The sequence below is a fragment of the Emydura macquarii genome, unplaced genomic scaffold, assembly GCF_026122565.2.
Source record: "Emydura macquarii macquarii isolate MOO-44397 ecotype Brisbane River unplaced genomic scaffold, CSIRO-AGI_Emac_v2 contig_2406, whole genome shotgun sequence".
Classification (NCBI taxonomy): domain Eukaryota; kingdom Metazoa; phylum Chordata; order Testudines; family Chelidae; genus Emydura; species Emydura macquarii.
Genome location: NW_027132543.1, coordinates 2197424 through 2218273, shown reverse-complemented (window position 1 = coordinate 2218273; position 20850 = coordinate 2197424). Strand labels below are relative to the sequence as shown.

Sequence of the window (20850 nt, the reverse complement as noted above, 5' to 3'; positions counted from 1 at the left end):
ACAATAAGTTATCCTTGAACATCTGGGGGTACACTGTTTTATTTCCAAGGGGAGTATTTTTACTCCGCCCCTCCTATCACCGGATGGTGTTTTGATGACCCCAATTATCATGGTGAGAATGGAATGTAGTTAAGGATAGAAACCCAATGTAGGTAATTAGCATATATGATAACGAGAAAGAGATAATTAGGTGAAAGTTGTTTATGGAAGGGTATAAGTAGTCACCACTTAGACAAAGGGGGTGCTCCATCAACACCTGACTCTGCGGGAGGTGCTGCCGGTTGGAACAGAGAATCCACTGACTCCCTGGCGGGGCCCCTGAAGAAAGCCGTTCCTGTATACAGCCTTCTGAGTAACTGCTTAGCTCTCCAGGCTTAGGGTATGTCTACACGGCAGAGTGAAGTCGACTTACTTAAAGTTGACTTTCACCTGCCGATTTTTAGAAGTCTCTGGGCGTGTACACACCACGGTATTTGCACTGGGCTCGTGCATCCACACTCGCCACGCTTGTGTCAACATTCAAAGCAGTGTACTATGGGTTGCTATCCCACAGTGCAGCTAGCCACGGTGGCTGTTGGGATGAGTTTTATCATCCCATGATGCAATGTTCCTTCCCCCTCCCTCTTCCCCCCAAACAAACAGGAAACCGATTTTCGCACTGTTTGTTTATGCTGTGCGCTCGCCATTGCTGCGGAGATACAGAGCCAGATCAACTCTGCACTATTATTGTGATCATTACAAATACATTGCAGCTTATCATTGAGTATTTTCGAAGTAGATCAAGAAGCCGAAGCACAGGCAACTGCAATGCCACCGAAGATGCCCTGCTACAAGCCATCGATCAGAACAATTCCCAATTGCTGCAGGCCATAACACATCATCTGCAGTCCGTGGAGCACTAGTTCTGGTCCCGGGAAACAAGCACAGACTGATGGGACCGCATCGTTATGCAGTTGTGGGATGATGACCAGTGGCTGCAAAACTTTTGTATGCGAAAGGCTACTTTCCTTGAACTTTGCTCAGAGCTGACCCTGTCCCTGAAGCGCATGAATACTCGCTTGAGACAAGCTCTGACGGTACAGAAGAGAGTTGCCATTACTCTGTGGAAGCTGGCAACCCCCAACTGTTACTGCTCGGTTGGGAATCAATTTGGAGTCAGTATTGAGTCGCTGCCATGACTCAAGTGTGCGGGGTCATCAATAGACTTCTGCTACGAAGGCTAGTGACTTTGGGAAATGTGCAGGACATAGTGGACGGGTTTGCCGCAATGGGGTTCCCAAACTGCAGGGGGCCATTGATGGGACGCACATCCCTATCTTAGCGCCTGCCCACCTAGCAACCGAGTACATAAACCGCAAGGAATACTTTTCCATTGTCCTGCAGGACCTTGTGGATCACAGGGGTCATTTCACTGACAGCTATGTGGGGTGGTCGGGGAAGGTGCATGACAAGTGCATATTTTGGGATTCGGGGTTGTTCTCTAACATGCAGGTGGGCACTTTCTTTCCCGACCAAAAAATTCACATTGGGGGTGTGGAAATGCCAATAGTGATCGTGGGGGATCCTGCTTACCTCTTGCTCCCTTGGCTAATGAAGCCATACACCGGGCACCTTGACAGCGACAAGGAGTGTTTTAATAACAGGTTAAGCACTTGCAGAATGGTTGTTGAATGTGCGTTTGGGCGTTTAAAGGCCAGATGGAGGAGTCTGCTCACTAGGCTGGACATGAGTGAAAAGAATCTCCAATCAGTGATATCTGCATGCTGTGTTCTTCATAATGTGTGTGAAGCGAAGGGGGAAAGGTTCCCCCAGGGTTGGGCAGAAAGACTGGCCGCCAATTATGAGCAGCCTGATGCCAGCAATACGCTGAGAGCTAACCGTGGAACGCTTTACATTAGGGAAGCATTGAAAACCAAGTTCTGCAATGAGATGCAGGATTGATTTCTGTTCCTGTCTGTTATTTGCCTTTGCTCAACATCCCCCACCCCCAGTTCTATACCTGTGCCCACCAAATCCCTCCTGAACAAGATATGATTTAATAAAGAAACGTTGAAATGATGCAAAACTTTATTTCTTAATATTCAAGTCATGGGGGAAGGGGAAGAGTGTTCATTCACTGTCTCAAGGGGTAGGGTGGTAGCTTGCTGGCCAGCTGTTAGCATGGCCGCCACTGCTTTCTGTTTGCCTCCACCAGGGTGGAGGCAAGCACGTATTGCAGCCATAGGTGGTGGAGCATTATGGAGGGGCTGCAGCAGGAGTCTGTCTGGCCTCCGCTCCTCCTGAAGCTCCACAAGCCACCGGAGCATGTCTGTCTTGTCGTGCATGATTCACAGCATCTCCTGCGTGGTACTGTGATCATGCTCCTGCATTTCTCTGCGACTCTCCCTGTCCATGTCCATATTCTGGGACAAGGTCAGCCGCCACGCTCTGAGCTCTGTCTCTGCGGCCGCAGAGGCATTCATGAGCTTTCCAGACATGTTGTCTCTTGATTTTTTTTTCCTCTTTCTAATCTGCGATAGTCTTTCCGCAGGATTTCTAGAGGGTTGGGCCAGGGCCGAGGTGTCTACAGAACAAAAAGAAATACACGAGGTTGCCATTGTTAGAAAATGGAACAACTGAAGCAATGTATAAAATACTCACCTTGCAGTGCACAAGGCAAACCCAGACCCTCATTCTATTCCTAACATCCCAGAAGGGTCAGCTCGCTGTGTCGTTACAGAAATGGTAAGCCAAGGGCACTTTACTGTGCTGTAGAGAGGATTAATGATCTTTAAAAAGCTCATTTCAAATGCCCTGTATTAGAGGGGTGCCAGGGCAACATAGTTTAATTTCAATTAATGTTTTGTCAGGAGGCAGCCACAGGGGATCTGAGGGGGGGGAGAGAGAGAGAGAGAGAGAGAGTGAGTGTGTGTGTGTGTGTGTGTGTTAATAGTCTCTTCTGAAACCAAATCAAAATAATTAAAGTGACTTGGTAGGACACTACAATGGGAAATACAGAGGTACAGGGCATCTGCTGTACAGCTCGGATATTTTAAACATGCGTTGTCTTCCCTAGGTGACCATGAGCAATATCAGTCTCCTGAGGGTAATGCACGAGGAAAGGGAAGATTTGCTGCACGCAGCAAGGTACCAGCCTGGCCCTTATGCCGCTGTGCTGTGTTCCGCCATGATGCCGGCTCCTTTGATTGCAGTGTGGCATAGCAAAGTATCCTACCGGGAAGGAAGGAACAAGGCTGCCCTCCCCCGAAATCTTGTGCAAAGGATAACAGATTACCTACATGCAAGTTTCCTTGAGATATCAACTGATGATTCTTGGAGCATACCTCTGCACATAAATAATCTGTTCCGGGAGTAACCTCTCAGTAAAGTCAGCTAAACACCTAAAATCCCCTTCCTGTCCTCCACCCCTTTTAAAAGGACAGAACTGCTAAGAAGAAAATAACTCACCAGATGTGCCTTCCACGGGATCTTTATTGCTGTCCTGTGTGCTGCTGGACTGCTCTGGGGTCAGGAATAGGTCCTGACTGTCTGGGAGAATGGACATCCCGCTCTCCTGCACCCTGCTCTCCTCAGCCTCCTCCTCCTTGTCCACGGAGTCCTCATCATTGTCCATGGACTGTGATCTAGCGGAGGTATCAATGTTGTGGGGCGGAACCGTGGTGGGATTGCCACCTAGAATGGTGTGTAGCTCCTCGTAGAAGCGGCATGTTTTTGGTGAGGAGCCAGAATGGCTGTTAGCTTCTCTGACTTTCTGATATGACTGCCGCAGCTCCTTGATCTTCACGTGGCACTGCTGCGCATCCCTGTTGTGTCCCTTCTCCAGCATGCCCTGGGATATCTTCCTGTAAATGTCCAAATACCTTTTGCTGGCTCTGAGCTGAGCCATAACGGAGTCCTCGCCCCATAAACTGATGAGATCTAAGACCTCTTGTGGACTCTATGCTGGAGCGTGTTTGGGCCTTGCAGTAGCCATGAGGAGTCCAATGACAAAGCTCTCTCCACGCTGGCTGCACATGAAATGAAAATTCAAATTTTCCCGGGGCATGAGCGGAGAGGCCATTTCTGTGTAGCATGAGCACGTAACAGCAGAGCGTTAATATCCAGAGCAGTCACAAAGGGGCAATGTGGGATACTCCCGGAGGCCATCAATGTCGAATTACTTTATGTTCTGTCTACACTGATGCAAAATCGACCCAATAAAATTAATGTAGGCGCTATGCCACTTGCAGAGGTGGTTTTATTACATTGACTTTTGCCGTGGTTTAAGTCGACGGAACTGCCGTACTAATGTAGACGCAGGCTTTCGGAGATGGACGTAAGTGACGTTACGTCGACCTCTGTCGCCAGTGTAGACAGGCCATAGTGAGTATGATATATTGTAGTTAATTTTAGGCTTTGTATCTAACTAGTATATTTATAGAAAACCTTGCACATTAAACCTTGTTGATCTGCAAATTGGGCGTACCGTGTCTCACTGCTATTTACACCGATCACAAAGTGTCCAGAATCAACAGGAGGATGATGAAATACTGGAATGGGTTATCTAGGGAGGTGGTGGAATCTCCATCCTTAAAGGCCAGGCTTCATAAAGCCCTGGATGGGGTGATATAGTTGGGGTTGGTCCTGCTTTAATCAGGGAATTGAACTAGATGACTTCCTAAGGTCCCTTCCAATTCTAATCTTCTATGATTCTCTGATCGTGTGAAGAATACTGCCACACATCTTTACTGAATGCTGGAGACAGTGTACCCTCTTTCTTTTCTTTTTACAATAAAGTTGTGGCTGTCGCTTGTGTCTAGTAAGCATTTTTCTCTGTGTGACTAATCTGAGAACCTTTATCAACCAAATTTGTAATTTCAGTGCAGCTATTAATGGAACTGGGATATGGGTGGCAGAATCAGGCCTTATTGTTTATTGCATCTCTTTCCTCCACTACTGTGAATTTTCATTGTAGACTTTTAGGGGCAGGGACCATATTTTCTACCATATGTTTCTCTAAGGTGCCTAGCCCAATGGGCTGATCCCGACTGTGAGGCAATGCATATAAATAAATAAAAATAATAATTCTAAAGTCTTCTGTGTGGGGGAGAGGAGAAGATGAAAGTAAATTAAATAAGTTCTGACTGAGAGGAGCACATCTTCACCTCTATGGCTCTCAGAGCTGCACTCCTATTCTGATAGGTGGACTAGCATTGCAAGTTGCCACATCCAGACACATTTTCTCTACACAGAGCACAAAAGGAAGGAAATAGGCAGTATTCTGGGGAAAGCAGGCACATAAACACCCACTGGTTAGTTCTTTGCATGCTGGTCCCCAAAACTGGAAGAACCTTTGTGTGCTTAAATTGGCAGAGTCCAGCAGGTTCACTGTCTGGCAGAGTTGCTGACCTGGCCTATTTGCTGAGAGAGGGAGGTGCTTGATGAGCACTTCTGCTGACACTGTTTAGGACATCTAGTGAGCAATGTCCTGCAGTACTGTTTGGGTCGCTCAGAAAATACTGACCTGTCTCAGAACATGATGGGTGGGAAACTAGAGCAGATCAAAAATGATCAGAGATTTACATCTTGTCCTGGATGGGTCCAAAATATATAATAAGTGTCAAGGCAAGAGATGTCAACTTTATTACACATAGTCAAAAGCAGGAAACCACAAAGAAAATCTTGCTTCCTATCAAGTCCCCAGAAGTCATCCCTGCACAGGCCCTAAAACCTTATAACTGGGAAATACTGGGTTTGAAAATCAGGCCCCTTTAAGGTGTCTTAGATTGAGACTCAAACACTGAGGCACCCAAAAATCTCTAAAGAATTTTAGAAGTCCTCTGTTAAACTCAGTCGATTACACAAAGGATTAGTAATTAAAAGTTATCAAGTTAAATAAAACAGAATTAGGTGTAACTTCCTCTTCCTAAAGGTTAGTGCTGAAGATGGTGAATGGTAGAAAGGAATCCAAGTTAATGATAACTGTGTCTTGTTTACTTGACCATTTAGTCTGATGAAGTATTTGGGTGCTGGGCTGTGTTGATAGTCTGTGATGAGGTCAGATGATAGGATCTGGTGGTCCCTTCTTTTGGCCTTAAACTCTAGGACCATATGAACAGCCAAACCTCTTTTGTTAAGATTATCAGTGTACCATACAGAGAACTGTAGAAAATTCATCAGAAATTGTTTGTGGATATCAGAGGAAACTAACATTATTTTTCCTGTATTTGGTTTTGGTCCCTGATGCATTTATGTATCATCTATATTGATTAGCAAAAAGAGAATGGAAACCAAATCTGGAACCATTTGCAAAAGGGCTGTTTAAGTGGCTGAACTGTACTTTTTCCAAGTCAGCTTTTTTTTTTAATTATTACATTTATACTATTTAGTAACTTTTCTGTTTTTCTTTTTAAAAGTTGGAATTAATTTATCTATAATCACACTGATGGAAGCAAAGTTAAGAGAAATTTTAATAAATGTACAACCTTAACAGGATTTGAACGTAATATCCATTTTACCTTGCTCAGTACATAGAACTGAATACCCAGAAAAATGGCAAAGTTTATTTATATTTGTTCCTTTAGTTGAAGGTGTCTGTCAACAATTCGTTACTGAAGTTTGTGATAGAATTCCTAGATCCTAAAGCTGGTATGAGTTTTGAAATTTGTGGGGAAAAAATGAAAAAAAAAAAAAAAGAAAATGTTTGCAAATCCCTTTCCCTCTCCTCCCAACCCACTCTATTGGATGATTAGTGATCAGGGATGACTCTACCGTCTCTGTCTGGCCAGCAGCTTGAACCTTTTCTTTTGGATGCAGACCTTGCATCTGTGATCAATGCTGTGTCACCTTTATATTAACTTGCTACAGTGTATACTAAATGGAATTACATTTTAAATCCATCCTGAAAGCAAAGATAGCACAACATAACTTATCTCATGAATGCATTACACAAGAACTAGCTATTTGTTTCCAAATAAAAATTAAGATATTTAATTATATGTTTAATATCCTAAATTACTTGGGTTCTGTATACATGAGAGACCAACTCCCTGGTTGTATATATTGCCATAGTTATGATCAGCATACTTGCATAAGGTGGAGTTCTCTTGGTTTAAAAGAAAGGAGGCTGCTGTTAGGGAGTTTCCCATGAGAAGCTTTTCATTTTGTTACCCACCTCTGTCCCTTCTCAGTATGAAATAACTGAATAGGGTGACCATCAGAGAATGCTGCAAATATCCCTCTGCAGGGAGATGAATCCAGGCTGATGTTTTTGGAAATGTTTAGCATTTATTATATTTGAGGATTAATACTTTTGTCTTTTGCCAGTTAGAGTTGAGTGAAGTTTCTCAGGCAAAACATCTTTCCGGCAACACCAGAACATTTTGCAAAGTCATGCCAGTTTTTCCTAATTTGCTCATCAAATAAAGGGTTTAAATATTTCATTTCAACATTTTCAGAATGAAACCTTTTAATTTTTGGGGTCAAATGACTTTGTTTGGGAATTTCCTTCAATTTTATTTGGAAAGAAAATGCAAAAATACATAAAAAATGCTTGAAATCAAAGTGAAACTGTTAGTTCAACCCATTTTTTTAACTCTGAAGAACTGCCAGCAACCTGAAAAAAATCCATTATTAGCATAGCTCTATTGCCCATAGCTAGAAGGGTGAATATATGCTGCTGAATTTGTCCATTTATAAATACTTTACAAGCTTCAGTAACAAGAGCCAATCTCTTTTTGCTACATTCCTGCACAGTAGATTTATGTGTATGCACATGTTGATTTTCTACAAATTAAAAGGAAGAGAAGGAAGTCTCTTGTTACTGCTGAGAAATGCTGATTACAGTCTGTGCTCCAGACTTTAGTGTTTGGGGTAAAAAAACAACAGGTTTTCCTCTTTTTATGTGAACTGATCATCCATTTATTATTTTTATACAACTTTTTCTTCTAATTTATTAGAAGAAGAGACAGATGTAGAATTCACAAGTGAGTGGAATCAAGTGGATACTTTAGAAATAATGCAAAATGTAATTTCATATCAAGGGACAAACATCCCAATAGGACTAGGAGTTAATCAGTATTTCTCAATTATTTTCCAGTCCCATTCCTGCTCCAATTTATCTTGTCTCATTTGACCCATAACAAATCAATATCATCTTCATTAATTTTGTCATTCTTTGTTTTCATAATGAAGGCAATCAGTTATTGTTTAAGTTAGATCCAAACAGTGATGAGGATTTCTTTCCTGGCATGTTCACAAATACATAGGATTTTTTGTTTGTTTTATTTTTCATTCAACTGAGCATCCCCTGAGACAATCTAAGCCCTAACAACTCCCACTATTTGTCCTCCTTTACTCCACTCACACTCAACTTCACCTCAAGCTGATCTTCCTTTAAGGCAGAAGCTATGTGTTGGTCTTAGCTCAGTTTCTAACACAGAAACCACCACTTTAATGAAAACCCGTATTGGCAGTTTCAGCAGAGGTCAAGGATTCAGTGGTATTAAGGCTCAACTACCCTTCACTCTTAGAAATGTCATATGATATATATTGTGATTGGTTATAGTGTACTTACAGTGATGTGGAGGAAGCTTTCACTGCTGGTGTCTGTGCTGTACCTGGTCTTAGCAGGGTCTGAACAATTGAAAAATGTCAACGGATATTTTGCAAAATAGCAAAATAAAAGTTAAGTTCCTGCTGGTTTTGTATTTTGTGGACAGCTCTAGTATAAATATAATAACCTTGTCAACACTGACTTTATGTAGGTATGCACTCAAGAGCTAAGTGAAGGGTATGCTTTCCTGGAACTCCACTATTAGGAATGTAATATTTATAGCATCATTTTAAGCTTTTTAGTAGCTGTCTGCAGACAGCTGACCTGTTTAAATGTAAAAATTAAAAATGTAAACAAGATACTCTTCACTCTAGTAAAAATCACTTTCTCTCTCTAGAAGAGAGGGATTTAGGCTGTGATTCTACAAGCTGATGGGAGGCCCACTTGCAGGATCAGGGTCTCAGTGCCTTCAATTTCAATTTTAGAAACTTGGAGTGTCATGTTCAAAAGCATTCACCATCGGCCTGACTCAGATACCACTGAATTCAATGATAATTGGGGCTCAATTAGGCCAACATAAAGTGCTTTTGAAAACCCTATCCATAATGTTTTGTAAAAGGCCAGCAGGGCTGGAGGAAACAGATTTTATATTAACAGTAAAATTACTCAGCTCCAACAGAGAATACTAGAAAAGATTAAAGAAACTTCAATTCCTTGACAACCTTATATCCAATTCCTAAACAAGAAGACATTCTGCCAAAATAGAAAATTAAGAGCACTGGTCCAAGTGGACAAAGTACAGTCTTTTCCTGTATCAAACATTTTAGTTTCATTGTTTGTTTGTTTTTTCTGTTTTATTTGGTTAAAAATCATGATCTTCTCTCATTTTCTTGGCTCTACCATAGGAAATCATTTTCTAATACTGCAAATGAAGTTACTCAGACAGAAATATTACCTAATGTACCAATCCACTGTCCAATATAATAAGGGTTAAATCTCAGCAGTGATGTGTAATAAAAATATCACTGGAATCTTGAATCTCTGCCTGGCAAATAATCTGTATCAATACCTTGCAGAATCTTACAGATTAAAAACAGGATATTAAAACTAATAAAAAAAACGAGTCAGAAGAAAATCTGATTAATGGGAGAAATGTGTCCTGACCCTTTTGAACATAACAACAAATGAACTGCAAAATTCATTACCAGTTCCAATTTTGTCATAGAAAAATTTAATCCAGAATAGGTAAATTATAATAGTTTAATCAAAACATAATGAAAACATGTATGAACTGCTGAATTGATTTTGATTCAATAAATGTCTAAACTAGACTTAATTTCTCACACTGTGTTACGTAGATTTACATTGTGAGTAACTCTGAATGCTAAAAGATTATTTTAAAAATACAACTCATAAGGAGAAAAAAGTCAGACTTTTGAAAGTTGAGTCTATCAGACCTTACTGCAGCCCTATCAGCCTGAATAGTTATGTACAATATAACTGCACACTACGCCAAATTCTGTAAGATGTAGTTTTGTAAACCTGGAGATTTACACTGGTTTAACTAAAATCAGAATTTGATTTATTTTTGGCGGGGGGTTTAAAAATAATTTATGATCCAATTCTCCAACCCTAATATTGAATGCCACTGAAACCAATGGGACTGCTTTTTGATTACTGCACAGCATAAACAAGAGTGCGTCCTAAGTAAAGGTGGGAAAAAAATTTTGATAATTATTTTAATCACCAAAATATGCAGTTTTGGGTTGACTGAAATGTCAAATTTGTCTAATATTTTTGGCCAAATTAATGTATTTTTTTAAATAAAAAAATACAGTGCTCCATCATTTACTATAAAATCAAGATGCCAGTCATACCCTCTGTCTCCTTCAAATAACTCAGAATATGTCTACACTACAATTAAGCCTAGGCTCAGACTCAGGCTTGAGCCCAAACTCCCCTTCTTCCTACAAACAAATCTCTTGGACTTGGGCTTGGGCTCAGACCTAGGGTCCTAGGTTCTTGGTGTAGGGTTTGATCTCAAGTCAAGGTGGGATCCACAGTTCAAGCCCTATTGCTTTGCAGTGTTAATGCAGCCTCCACCAGACTTGGGTTATGGCAGTTTGCCAAAAGTATCCCACAATTCCATTGGATGACTTTTTTTTGTCTTCTCTCCCCCAAGATTCACTAATTGACTTGAGGGACATGTAAATAACCCTCCTTGTTCTAGTAAAGCAGCCCGGCAAGTCAGTGTTTAACCATTCCATTTTATTCTGACTACTGAGATGCAAGCACACCTTCAGTGGGTTCACCAGCCTTTCACAGAAGCTCTGCCCATTTCCTGAAACAAGAGTGAAAGTGCATGTAAGAAAAGTTCTACAAATGATTCTTCCTCCATACTGCTGATTTTAGTTGCTGGGCGCACGCAGACCAAAATGGCTTGGCAGAATGTGTTGGTGGGCTGTTCAAACCTTCTGTAATGTGCAGGGTGGACAGTCAAATTTTCCTACACTGCATCATAAATAAACGGCTAGGAAGTCTAGGATATGGTTCATTGGATTTGGGTCTGCATACTGCAGTATGGACACTGGTGCCGTACATTTGGCCCCGGATTAGAAAATTCTTAACCTAGGGCTGACAATCAGTGTAGATGCTCAAACCTTGAAGTTTCTAACCCATGTCCGCTGACTCAAATTCTACTAACCTTGGGTTTACATTGCAGGGTAGACATACCCACAGACATTTACCATTCAGTGCTGGTGATTTTCAGAACCAGACTATAGGCTGCCACTGCTGTTTTCAAAACAGGTTTTTAAGGAACAATAATGCTGAAAAAATTGTAAAAATATACTGCACAAAGGTGGTTTCATTTTTAAAAAGTTCAACAAAACCAAAAGCCGAATGAAGATTTTAGCACATTGTCTTATTGCCTTACTAAATGAAATAATTAGTATATAATATAAAGAAATCAAATTCTTACACTAGCTATTTAAAATGTATCTGTAACATGAACATTACAGATAGTTCAAACTTGTGAAAGTTGACTTGCATTTATAGCCAGAATACTAAATCTGAAAATCAGGCAATTCTGTTGGGATATCTAAGGCCTCAATCCTACAGACATTTATCCTACTGACATGATTAACATTACACATGAATAATCCCATTATCAACAGCATGTGCATAAATGTTCGCAGGATGAGGTTCTAAATATAGGTTTAGGTTCCTAACATTACACACCAACTCTGAAATCACTGAAATCAGTGGAAAAACTCCCATTGACTTCAATAGCCACCCTCAGGCCAAAGATCTTATAGGTCAACAATTGGGATATCCTTTAATAAACTAACTGAAAGGGACAAATACTGCTGGATTCTCCATGAGGCTCTAAACTGTTGAGGTGGGATGTGTTCCTCCTGCAGAGTGGTCCTCTGTTCATACGGATAATCAAAAGGTTTCGGGGGAATCCAATAAATGACTGAGGCATAGACATTTGCACTGCTTTTTGTCACCATCCCATAGCATGGAATCAACGTTATCTTATTATTCTGGGGAATCTTGCAGTTGTACTGAGAGACAATGTGCCATCCATTAGACCCTAATTCCTCCTAACTCAGAAAATCTCCACACCTGGTTTCTATGACATGGAAGTAAGAAGGTGGTCTGTGCCCACACCTCCATATATAGACTCTGGCTCGCCTTTTAAGGTGGTAGTGGAGGAGACACTTAGGGCTTTTACATTTAAACTAGAACTAGTTTTAAAAAAGGGGGTATTGGGAATCTCAAATGTTCCCCTCTTTTTTCAAAATTTGAATTTTTTTGAATTCTGAAATTTAAAATTGGAAAATTTTCAATAAGCTATAATTTAAACTTAATCTCTTATCAGATTATTGCCTCACCTTGATCCTGCTTTGATCACTTTACCTGGGGTAAAGGGGCTAGAACAAGGTGAAAATCTCACCCAGAGTGAGCTGGTCAACCCCACTTGAATAATTAATTTTAACTAAGTAAAATATGGAAAATGGAAAATGTTTATAAAGCGTCCCATTGTGCCTATATGCATCCTATCATAAAGCAGCATCCATGAAAAACATATTAGAAAATTATGTAAGAAAGAAACTACACATTTATCATTTTGTTTAGCATTTCAGTGTACCAAGAACCACAGAACTAATCAACTGTAAAAAAGCTCTTCAGACAGGCAATAAGTGAATGAAGTCTAAACATTTATCATTGCTTATTAAGAATCCTAAATTCAACATAAAGGTAGTTTACAATTTTTGAACTATTTTTGTTGCTGATGTTGAAAATGGACCTTAATTCTTTTGAAAATTTCCATTTTTGTATGAAATTGGAAAATGAAAAAAATAGCTTGTTTTCCCCCTTAGTCTGATACGGGATGAAAGTTAAGTAGAGAAAAATGTATGCTACAACATCTCCTACTTCACTTCTTAAGACATGTTGCTGACAAAGAGGAAAAGATTTGGAGTCAGAAAAACCTAATGCCATGTTTGAAATGCTACCACTTATGGTAATATTTAGGAATATTCATGACTTTTATCCAGAAGCCACAAATCACTAAGGTCTCTTTTGGGGGGATCTAAAAAACTATTGGCTACATCCCCAGTCCTGCAATTTTAATTGTTTCTAGATGTACAATTGTTTCACAACATGCCAGCAGATATGGCAGCATGCTGCTCCAGGTATCTGGAGATGATTAGAAGCATATTGTTCCAAAAGGATTTGAAACACTTTAACCAAGTATGCCCAAACAGAGAAACTAAAGTTTTTGGAATGTGTATAGAGTGCAAGAAGTTAACAAGATATTGGCAAGATCTTCATACTTTCAAGTTCATAAAGAAACACCAGTCATGTGCTGGTAGTAAACAAAGATCTCAGTATCACCTTAGATGCCAGAGTTGCTTTATTGCACTGCAGAATATGCACCAGGGGAGACAATACTAGTTTCTTGCACCTTGTCAGAATCCCTACTGATTATTCAGATCCTCCACAAGTTTGGGGTGACATACAGGCAAGTGTAGGTCCCATTTTGTGAATTCTGGAAGCTTCTCAGAAAAATTAGGATTGATCATTACCACACAACTGTAAACTGTATCAATGTGCAACTTTATAAGACACGGTTCACAACTTACATATCTTAGGTCCCTGTAAGACATCGGTGCCTGTCTTATAGTTCCCTCTTGTGACCAGACCCCAGCTTGCTCTTGCTGAACTAGAGCCCTCCCTGGGAGAATTCTGCCTGGACCCATCTCCCCGAGCCCAGGGAAGGTTTTTGTTTCTGGGAACATTTCCTCCCAGCAGCAGTTCCAGTCTCTCACAGGTATTGCAGCCTCCTCTCTCCATTTCCTGCTCCTCTTTTTATGAGTCTCAGCCAAATAGCCCATCTTTTCCCAGATGCAGCAAGTTGGGCTAATCAGCCAACCAGCCACAGGCCTCTGAACTTAGTCAAATGGTTATATACCTTCACAATCCCCATATCAGATCATGACTTCAGTGAAATGAGAGGGGAACTCTCCTAAACAGGAAGATTGATCACCTTCGTCATTTATACCATAGTCCTAGATTGGTTGAAGGATAACACACTGGAAAGGATACATGATATAATCTAGGGGTTTGCAAATTTCTTTGGGCAAATCAAATGTCAGTGAGGTGACCCAGCATGGAACAGGAGATTAACTCCAGATGTATGCCTGTAAACCTTGCTGAATAACCACGAAGATACTCCAAAGAATCTCATATCCAGAGCACTAGCCAATAAATCTAGGGGGAAAATAGCTTTTGCCAATATGAAGAAAATGACATATTTGATAGCAGTTTTCCCTTTTAAATTTGTGGAAATCCTACTTCCCAGTTATTCTCAAGACAAAAGTTCACAGAAAAATTTAAAGACATCTCTTCTCTTTTTGGCAATCTTGAAAAAGTGCTTCCAGCTGTGATGACAACAGCTGTAGTTGCTAGCTCTAAATTCCAAGCTTTTGATATACTGTTTAATTCAAACGTATTACTTTTAGCGCCCCAGACTACAAGGGAATAGACTGGCAGAGAGAGCAGAATAAATTGCTCAGAAAATTCTATGACAAACCACACCCCCCATATTAGCTCTTCTGAGCTACAAGGCAGCTATACGTCAGTCAAAGTAATCTCAGCTCTATAGATCAGAACACTGCCAACACTAAAGGTAACATAGGTCTAAGTTTTCTGCATGGAGGATGTGAGCCTGAGAGAAGTCAAGATAACCTCAGAACACAATCCAAACAGTATCCAAGCTTGAACCAGGAGATCCAATCTTGATAAAACTCAATTAGGAAAGATATTGGACAATACTAGTTGGACATAGCTGCATTCAGAGATTCTACATGTTGGAAAATACAAGACAATGGGGCAACATCCTCATTTGATTCCAAACCCAGTTGCATTGAACTTACTAGTAGTGGTGCTCCTATCCCATCCTTAATCATGGAAGATGAGCCTATGGAGGATTGATCAACAAGTTTAAGAACACGAATCTCTATCTGTGAAATATACACATCCAAACTGAATCAACCCTCTTCAGGCTCCAAAGGTTACCAAATCAGCATGCGTAGTAAAGACAATGACTTATCTGGACCTATAATTTTTTACATGGTGGCATACTGTGGGGAGGTGGGGAAGGCCAAGCCCCCGGGCACTGGCCTGGGGGTGGCGTGCTGGCCTGGCTGCTGTTGCAGGCAGCTAGGGCCATGTGGCTGTAGGCAGCCAAAGGCTCCTGCTATGGGGGGCACAAGTGTCCTCCTGGCCCCTTCTCCCCCATGCTGGCCACCATGTGGAAGCTGTAGGGACCAGAGCCCGTCATAGCCCCTACCGCTGGGCGGCCCAGGGGCATCTGACTCCCTGTCAATCCTGCTCCCAGCTGCACCCGCTGCCCCCACACCAGGAGAGAGTGGGAAACGGGCCAGGAGACCCACCCCTGCAGGGCACTGCCACTGCCACCGATGGAGGGGGAATGGGGGAGAGCGTGAAATGGGCCCGCAGACACCCTCCACGGGGCGCTGCTGCCACTACCGCCAATGGGAAATGCTGCTGCCAATGGAGGGGGGAAGGGGAAATGAAAGTATTGGTCCCTGAGTGCTGGAGACCCACAGTATGTCACTGCATATACAAAAAAGAAGATAGGGGATGGGAGATATGAGGATATGTGTATTCTTTTAATCTGTGGCAGTAAAAAGTCTTGGGGAAGATTTGAGGTAGGCACTCCACAGTGAGGCACAGAGAGAAATAAAGGCATAACGCTCCTTTCTTTATTTCAGAAAAAGCTCTTTTTTCCATAGCTGGAGAAAATGACTCTCTGTAATTCTTTCCAATAATCACATGTCAAACATCTCTACTTGTAAGTTACTTTCTCTGCTGATATTTACATATTAATCTTTGACACCCAAATACTGCTAACAGAGATTTTTTTAACCAAGAAACACACTTAACTAGCTATGCAGTTCACAGGCATTGGAAATTTTATTCAAAGGAGAACAAAGCAGAAAGATTTTAGTATGTGAAAATAAGGGGTTATAACTGAGCTCTCCCACAGGCCAGTTAAAACAAACACATACACATCTCTTAGGAAGAGACTGTAGTATATAGAGATTACAAACACAAAAGCTGCCCGGATCCAAAGATGCCGTTCTAGTCAGACTGAAAGGTACTATAAGATTGTACATTATAATAATCTAAATAAGAAAATACAAAATATTTTCCCAGTAATCCTCAACAAAAGAGAAAAAGCCCCTACATAAAAGTTATTTGGCTGAAACCCTGGTTTGCCATTTTACAGACAGTGAAGGAAAAAGAGATTCAAACAACTACTGTAGTTTACCAAATATTAACTCGAGATGTAAAATAAGAGTGAAATTATTACAAGCCACCAAAAGCACAGCAATATAATTAGCCTTTGCTTAATCTCTGCCCATCATTGCACTGGAAAGCAATGAGAACTAAAGATGAAGAACTAGTTCATTAACTTTAATAAAGTTCCAAAAATATAATAAAAACTGACAAAATAGAACCAAAACAGTAAAAATAATATTGTGTTGCAGGCCTCAGAGGGGTTAGATATCTTAAGAGTTCAGAGAGAAAAAAAAATGTCTCATGTCTGCACATAAATCATTTCATGTGTCTTTTCGAAGTTTCTTTCCTTGGCAACCTTACAAAATCTCTCTCTAATCACCTTCTATTTAGAACTTCTCCTTTCACCGTCACATTAGGGTCTGATCCTACATACATCTTTTGAGTAAAGATGAACATTAATAGACTTAGATTTTAAAATGTTGGATGGAGCCTTATTTTTAGTTTTCCCAAGTTAACCTTTGGTATTGCTTATTCCTTTCTAACATTTCTCCCTTCTCCTCTCTCAGAAATTGACAAAAGGGATTTATTTGTATTCCACGAATCTTTCTTATTAGTCAGAAATATGCAAAAACTAAAGATAGGGAAGGTAAGGGAAAAAAAAGAGGAAAAATGGTGTTTGTTTCCCACTTCTGCTGCTATATAAGTGCTCTAGTATTTTGTAATCCAAATTATTTGTTTGAGTCTAACAGACTCCTAAAATGCATAAATACCTAGATTTAGTTTCCCATATCTAGAGCTACAGAAGAATGAAACCACATACTTAATATTGGGATTTATTTATATTGAGTAAAGTTAGTTTCCTGGAAGCAAGTTTTAAATGAATGTTTAATTGTGTTTTGTTCAATGGGAAAATTAATATGGGAAGTCTATTTCAATATTGAATTGTCAGGGGAATTGTTCATTGTCATTTTGCCTGACAACACAGTGTCAGTCTGAAGTCTGGGTGTGGGTGGAGGCAGGGAAGGCTGGAACAAGAAAAAGGAAGAGAGAAAATAAGCTGCAGAGGACTAATGAGGGTGTGTGGAGATGAGTAGGTCCCTTAAACATGGCTAGGTCACTTTTAGGTAAACAGTTTGACAGTTAGTGTAACTTCTTAGATGCTTCTTTACTTCCCTGTCATGGGCTGTCCTATCTGTATTCTCCAATTCTGAGCCTTCATTTTGCTCTGAGCCCCCTGCAGGTTGTATCGCTCTAAGTGGCTGCTTCAGTCTTACAGTAATAAAGTTCTGTATATTCCATTCAGAATGTAACGCATGCTTAAGGTTGTTTATAAATTAGAAGTATTTAGTGCCATATCATGACTGCCCGAAGCAGTGGTGAAATTGATTATAGGGTGCTCTAATGCAGCTGTGAAAGTTTTTTGAGTGAATGTGGGAAAATGAGTATAGCCAGAAGCATGAAGATCTCCAGATGGAACACCACCATGTGGTTAGAGCATGGCTCCCTGTGCATCAACTAATATTCATAGTCTGGCACTGAACGAAGAGAACATCTCTGAAAATATAGCAAGTGTTCCTGTTTCTCCTCACATTCCTGGAGTTATTATGCTTGCCTCTGCATGCTGCAGATATAATTTCTCCTTCCATTGCTCTCCAGGCACTAGAGCTACTAATGCCTGCTCCTCATGTTCTACGTGTTTTCAGAGCTCTAATTTAGCCTTTAACAGGGTTAGTCTCTCTTTATATATAAATGATAGGATGCTCAGCACAAAGATGGAGAATGCATTTGGTATTATGGACCACAATTCAACCTTCATTGTTGCACATTTTTTAATCTCCACTTATACCTGATTAATTCTTCATTAATCATTATTAGAGACTTGTCCATGCAAATGAGATAGCATTTAATTCATTTAACAAATTGTGTGCTAACTGACCAACAACTGATTCATAGAACTGTTAAATAGTACCTGAGTGTAAAATATATGTATATGGGCAGTAACATTTACCAGAATGCTCAGTTTACCTATTAACTCTCTTATTACTCTATATTCTTTCAATATTAATGGTTGGGCTGAAATACCATTTTCTTTTCTAAAAAACTTTTTCCATCAATGATATCCATTACTCATTGAATTGTCTGACATTATGCTCACACACACAAACCCTCAGAAAAGAAAGGAAAAAAAAAACATTTTGAGATCTATTTTAAATGTGATAATTCATATATGTATATGTATATATGTATTTCTGGTAATAAAATTATTCTGTATAAATATGTTTTCTATTTTTAGGTTACAAGCAGTAAATCTCTACTGAAGCAATGGGTTTGAAAAAAGGTGAACATTGTTTACAGAATAGGGCAACTATACTTGAGAAGCTTTACTCTCACTGGGAGCTTATTTTTTGAAAAATGATCTCAGTCTGGTTTAAGATCCCACAGTCCCTTCCCTGAATAGCTTACAGTGTAAGGCCCTGAACCTTAGGACCATGAGTCACTATGATTCACCCAATTCAATAAAACACTGAAGAACATGTTTACATCCATCTCTATTCAGAAAATTGCTCAACTGTAAAGTGTGATCTTAAGTACTTTCCTTTGGTCATTTGCTGAAACAAGGTCTGTGAGAAGGCTCCTCATAATGTGTAAAGTTAAGCATGTTCTTAAAGTATTTTCAGGATTGGGGAATATATATTGTCTGGCTATATCACAAGACGGAGAGGAGACACTGGACATGGTTTAATTATTATTTATTTATTTTTATAAAATAATTATTATTTTTTTATAATTTTTTATAATTATTAATTATAAATATAATATATTTATTATTGGACATCTGGGACCCAGGGATAAAAATGAACAGTGCAGGTAACTCCTTGATCATTTCAATAACTACCTGGGGGCTTCACTACATGGTGAATCATGGGTCCTGCTGCCTGCTTTGCAGACCACTCACTGTGGTGAGTCACGGGTGGAGGCAGAGGCAACACATGGGACTCCAGCAGCAGGGATGGAGAAGCAGCAGGCTGCAGTTGTAGGGGTGGGGGTGAAGGAGCTCAGCCTACAGCCAACTGTCCTGTTGCTTCCTCCCTGCCCACACTGCAGGAACACACAGAGATCATGGCTGGGGATCAGGATTGAAAAAGGGGTGGGGGACTTACCCCTGCTTGCCTGCCCTTGTGCACGCCCCTGGGAGCCCCGAATCCCCCCCTGTTCTGCTCCTTTAACGAAAGTATCCTGTAAATCCTTTACCAAGCCATTTCTCTGGGCACTATACCCCTTCCTTATGGAGTATCTGCACTGGACATCTGCCCGGCACTTACGTAATGAGTTGCAACATCACAGCCTAACTCACTTCCCTTCTCACCATAACAAAGCCCTCCCAAATCTGCTGTGGCGAAGGTGAAAAAAAAACCTCTCCACCTTGGCCAATCTTATTGTGAGGGGAAAATTCCCTCCCAGCCCCCCCCAGAAAAGGAGGAGCTAGCGGGATGCCCACTGCGCTTTCGCACCCCCACCTGTAAAATGTTATACCCTTTCCCCTGGCAAGCTGGACAATGCATGCCTCCCCCACTTAAACGTTAATGTAAGCTAAGCAAGAATCATTATCTAAAATACCTTCCGTTTTGCATTTTGTGACCTTGTAAAGAGAAAATGAAGGTGATAATCTATATTTTTTCCCTTCCATTTTTTCTGAAGTATTACGGATTTCACAACAACTGTTGGAAGAAAACATCTCTATCCGGCAGTTGATCCATACAGTGGATTACAGTCTTTTTTATTATTATTTATCGTTGTAAAAACAAGATTACACATGGGGTTTCTCCAGAAATAAAGTACCTTTTAGCAAGGAGAGCTAGAAATTTCTCTGTCAGATGTCCCATAGTTGTAAGTAAGAATGTCACCTCTTCTCTTCTGTATCACCTGTTTCTCTGTTTAGCAGAGGAAGATGAGAGGTGACAGACAATACAACACACAAGTTCATTATGTACCACCCCTTCAACTAGATTCATTTTACGTACCTGTTGAACTGGGTGTGATCATGGCACATTTCAGTCTGTCTCATAGGTAATATAAAGCCTAGTGCTTTAGGTCAACTGACATGTCTTTTAGCTCACAGAATATGTTTGCTCTTTTTGGAGCAAAGGGTATAGAGCGGAGATGTGAAAGGTAACCAATTCATAATTATATTAGACCATCCACAAATAGTGTCAAGTTCCAAGTGAAGTACATCTATTCAGTCCTGTAGTGAACTTGAAACAAAAAGAGTAAATAAATAGTTGTGTGTTTGTCTATTAATAGAAACATTAATGGATGTCCTATTGATATGGTATTTATCACACTTGTCATCAGGCTGGTCTGTGTGTGCATGTGAAAGAGAGAGAGAGAGAGGGAGACACACACACACACACACACACACACACACACACACACAGAGGAATGAAGGACATGGCAAAAAAAAAAAATGGACCCTGCTC

General features: G+C 40.4%; 1 pseudogene; it reads right to left on the bottom strand.

The window, feature by feature from the left end:
• Window positions 1–3427: 3427 nt before the first annotated feature.
• On the bottom strand, window positions 3428–4060 carry LOC137161923 (zinc finger and SCAN domain-containing protein 29-like; annotated as a pseudogene).
• Between the last annotated feature and the right edge of the window lie 16790 nt (window positions 4061–20850).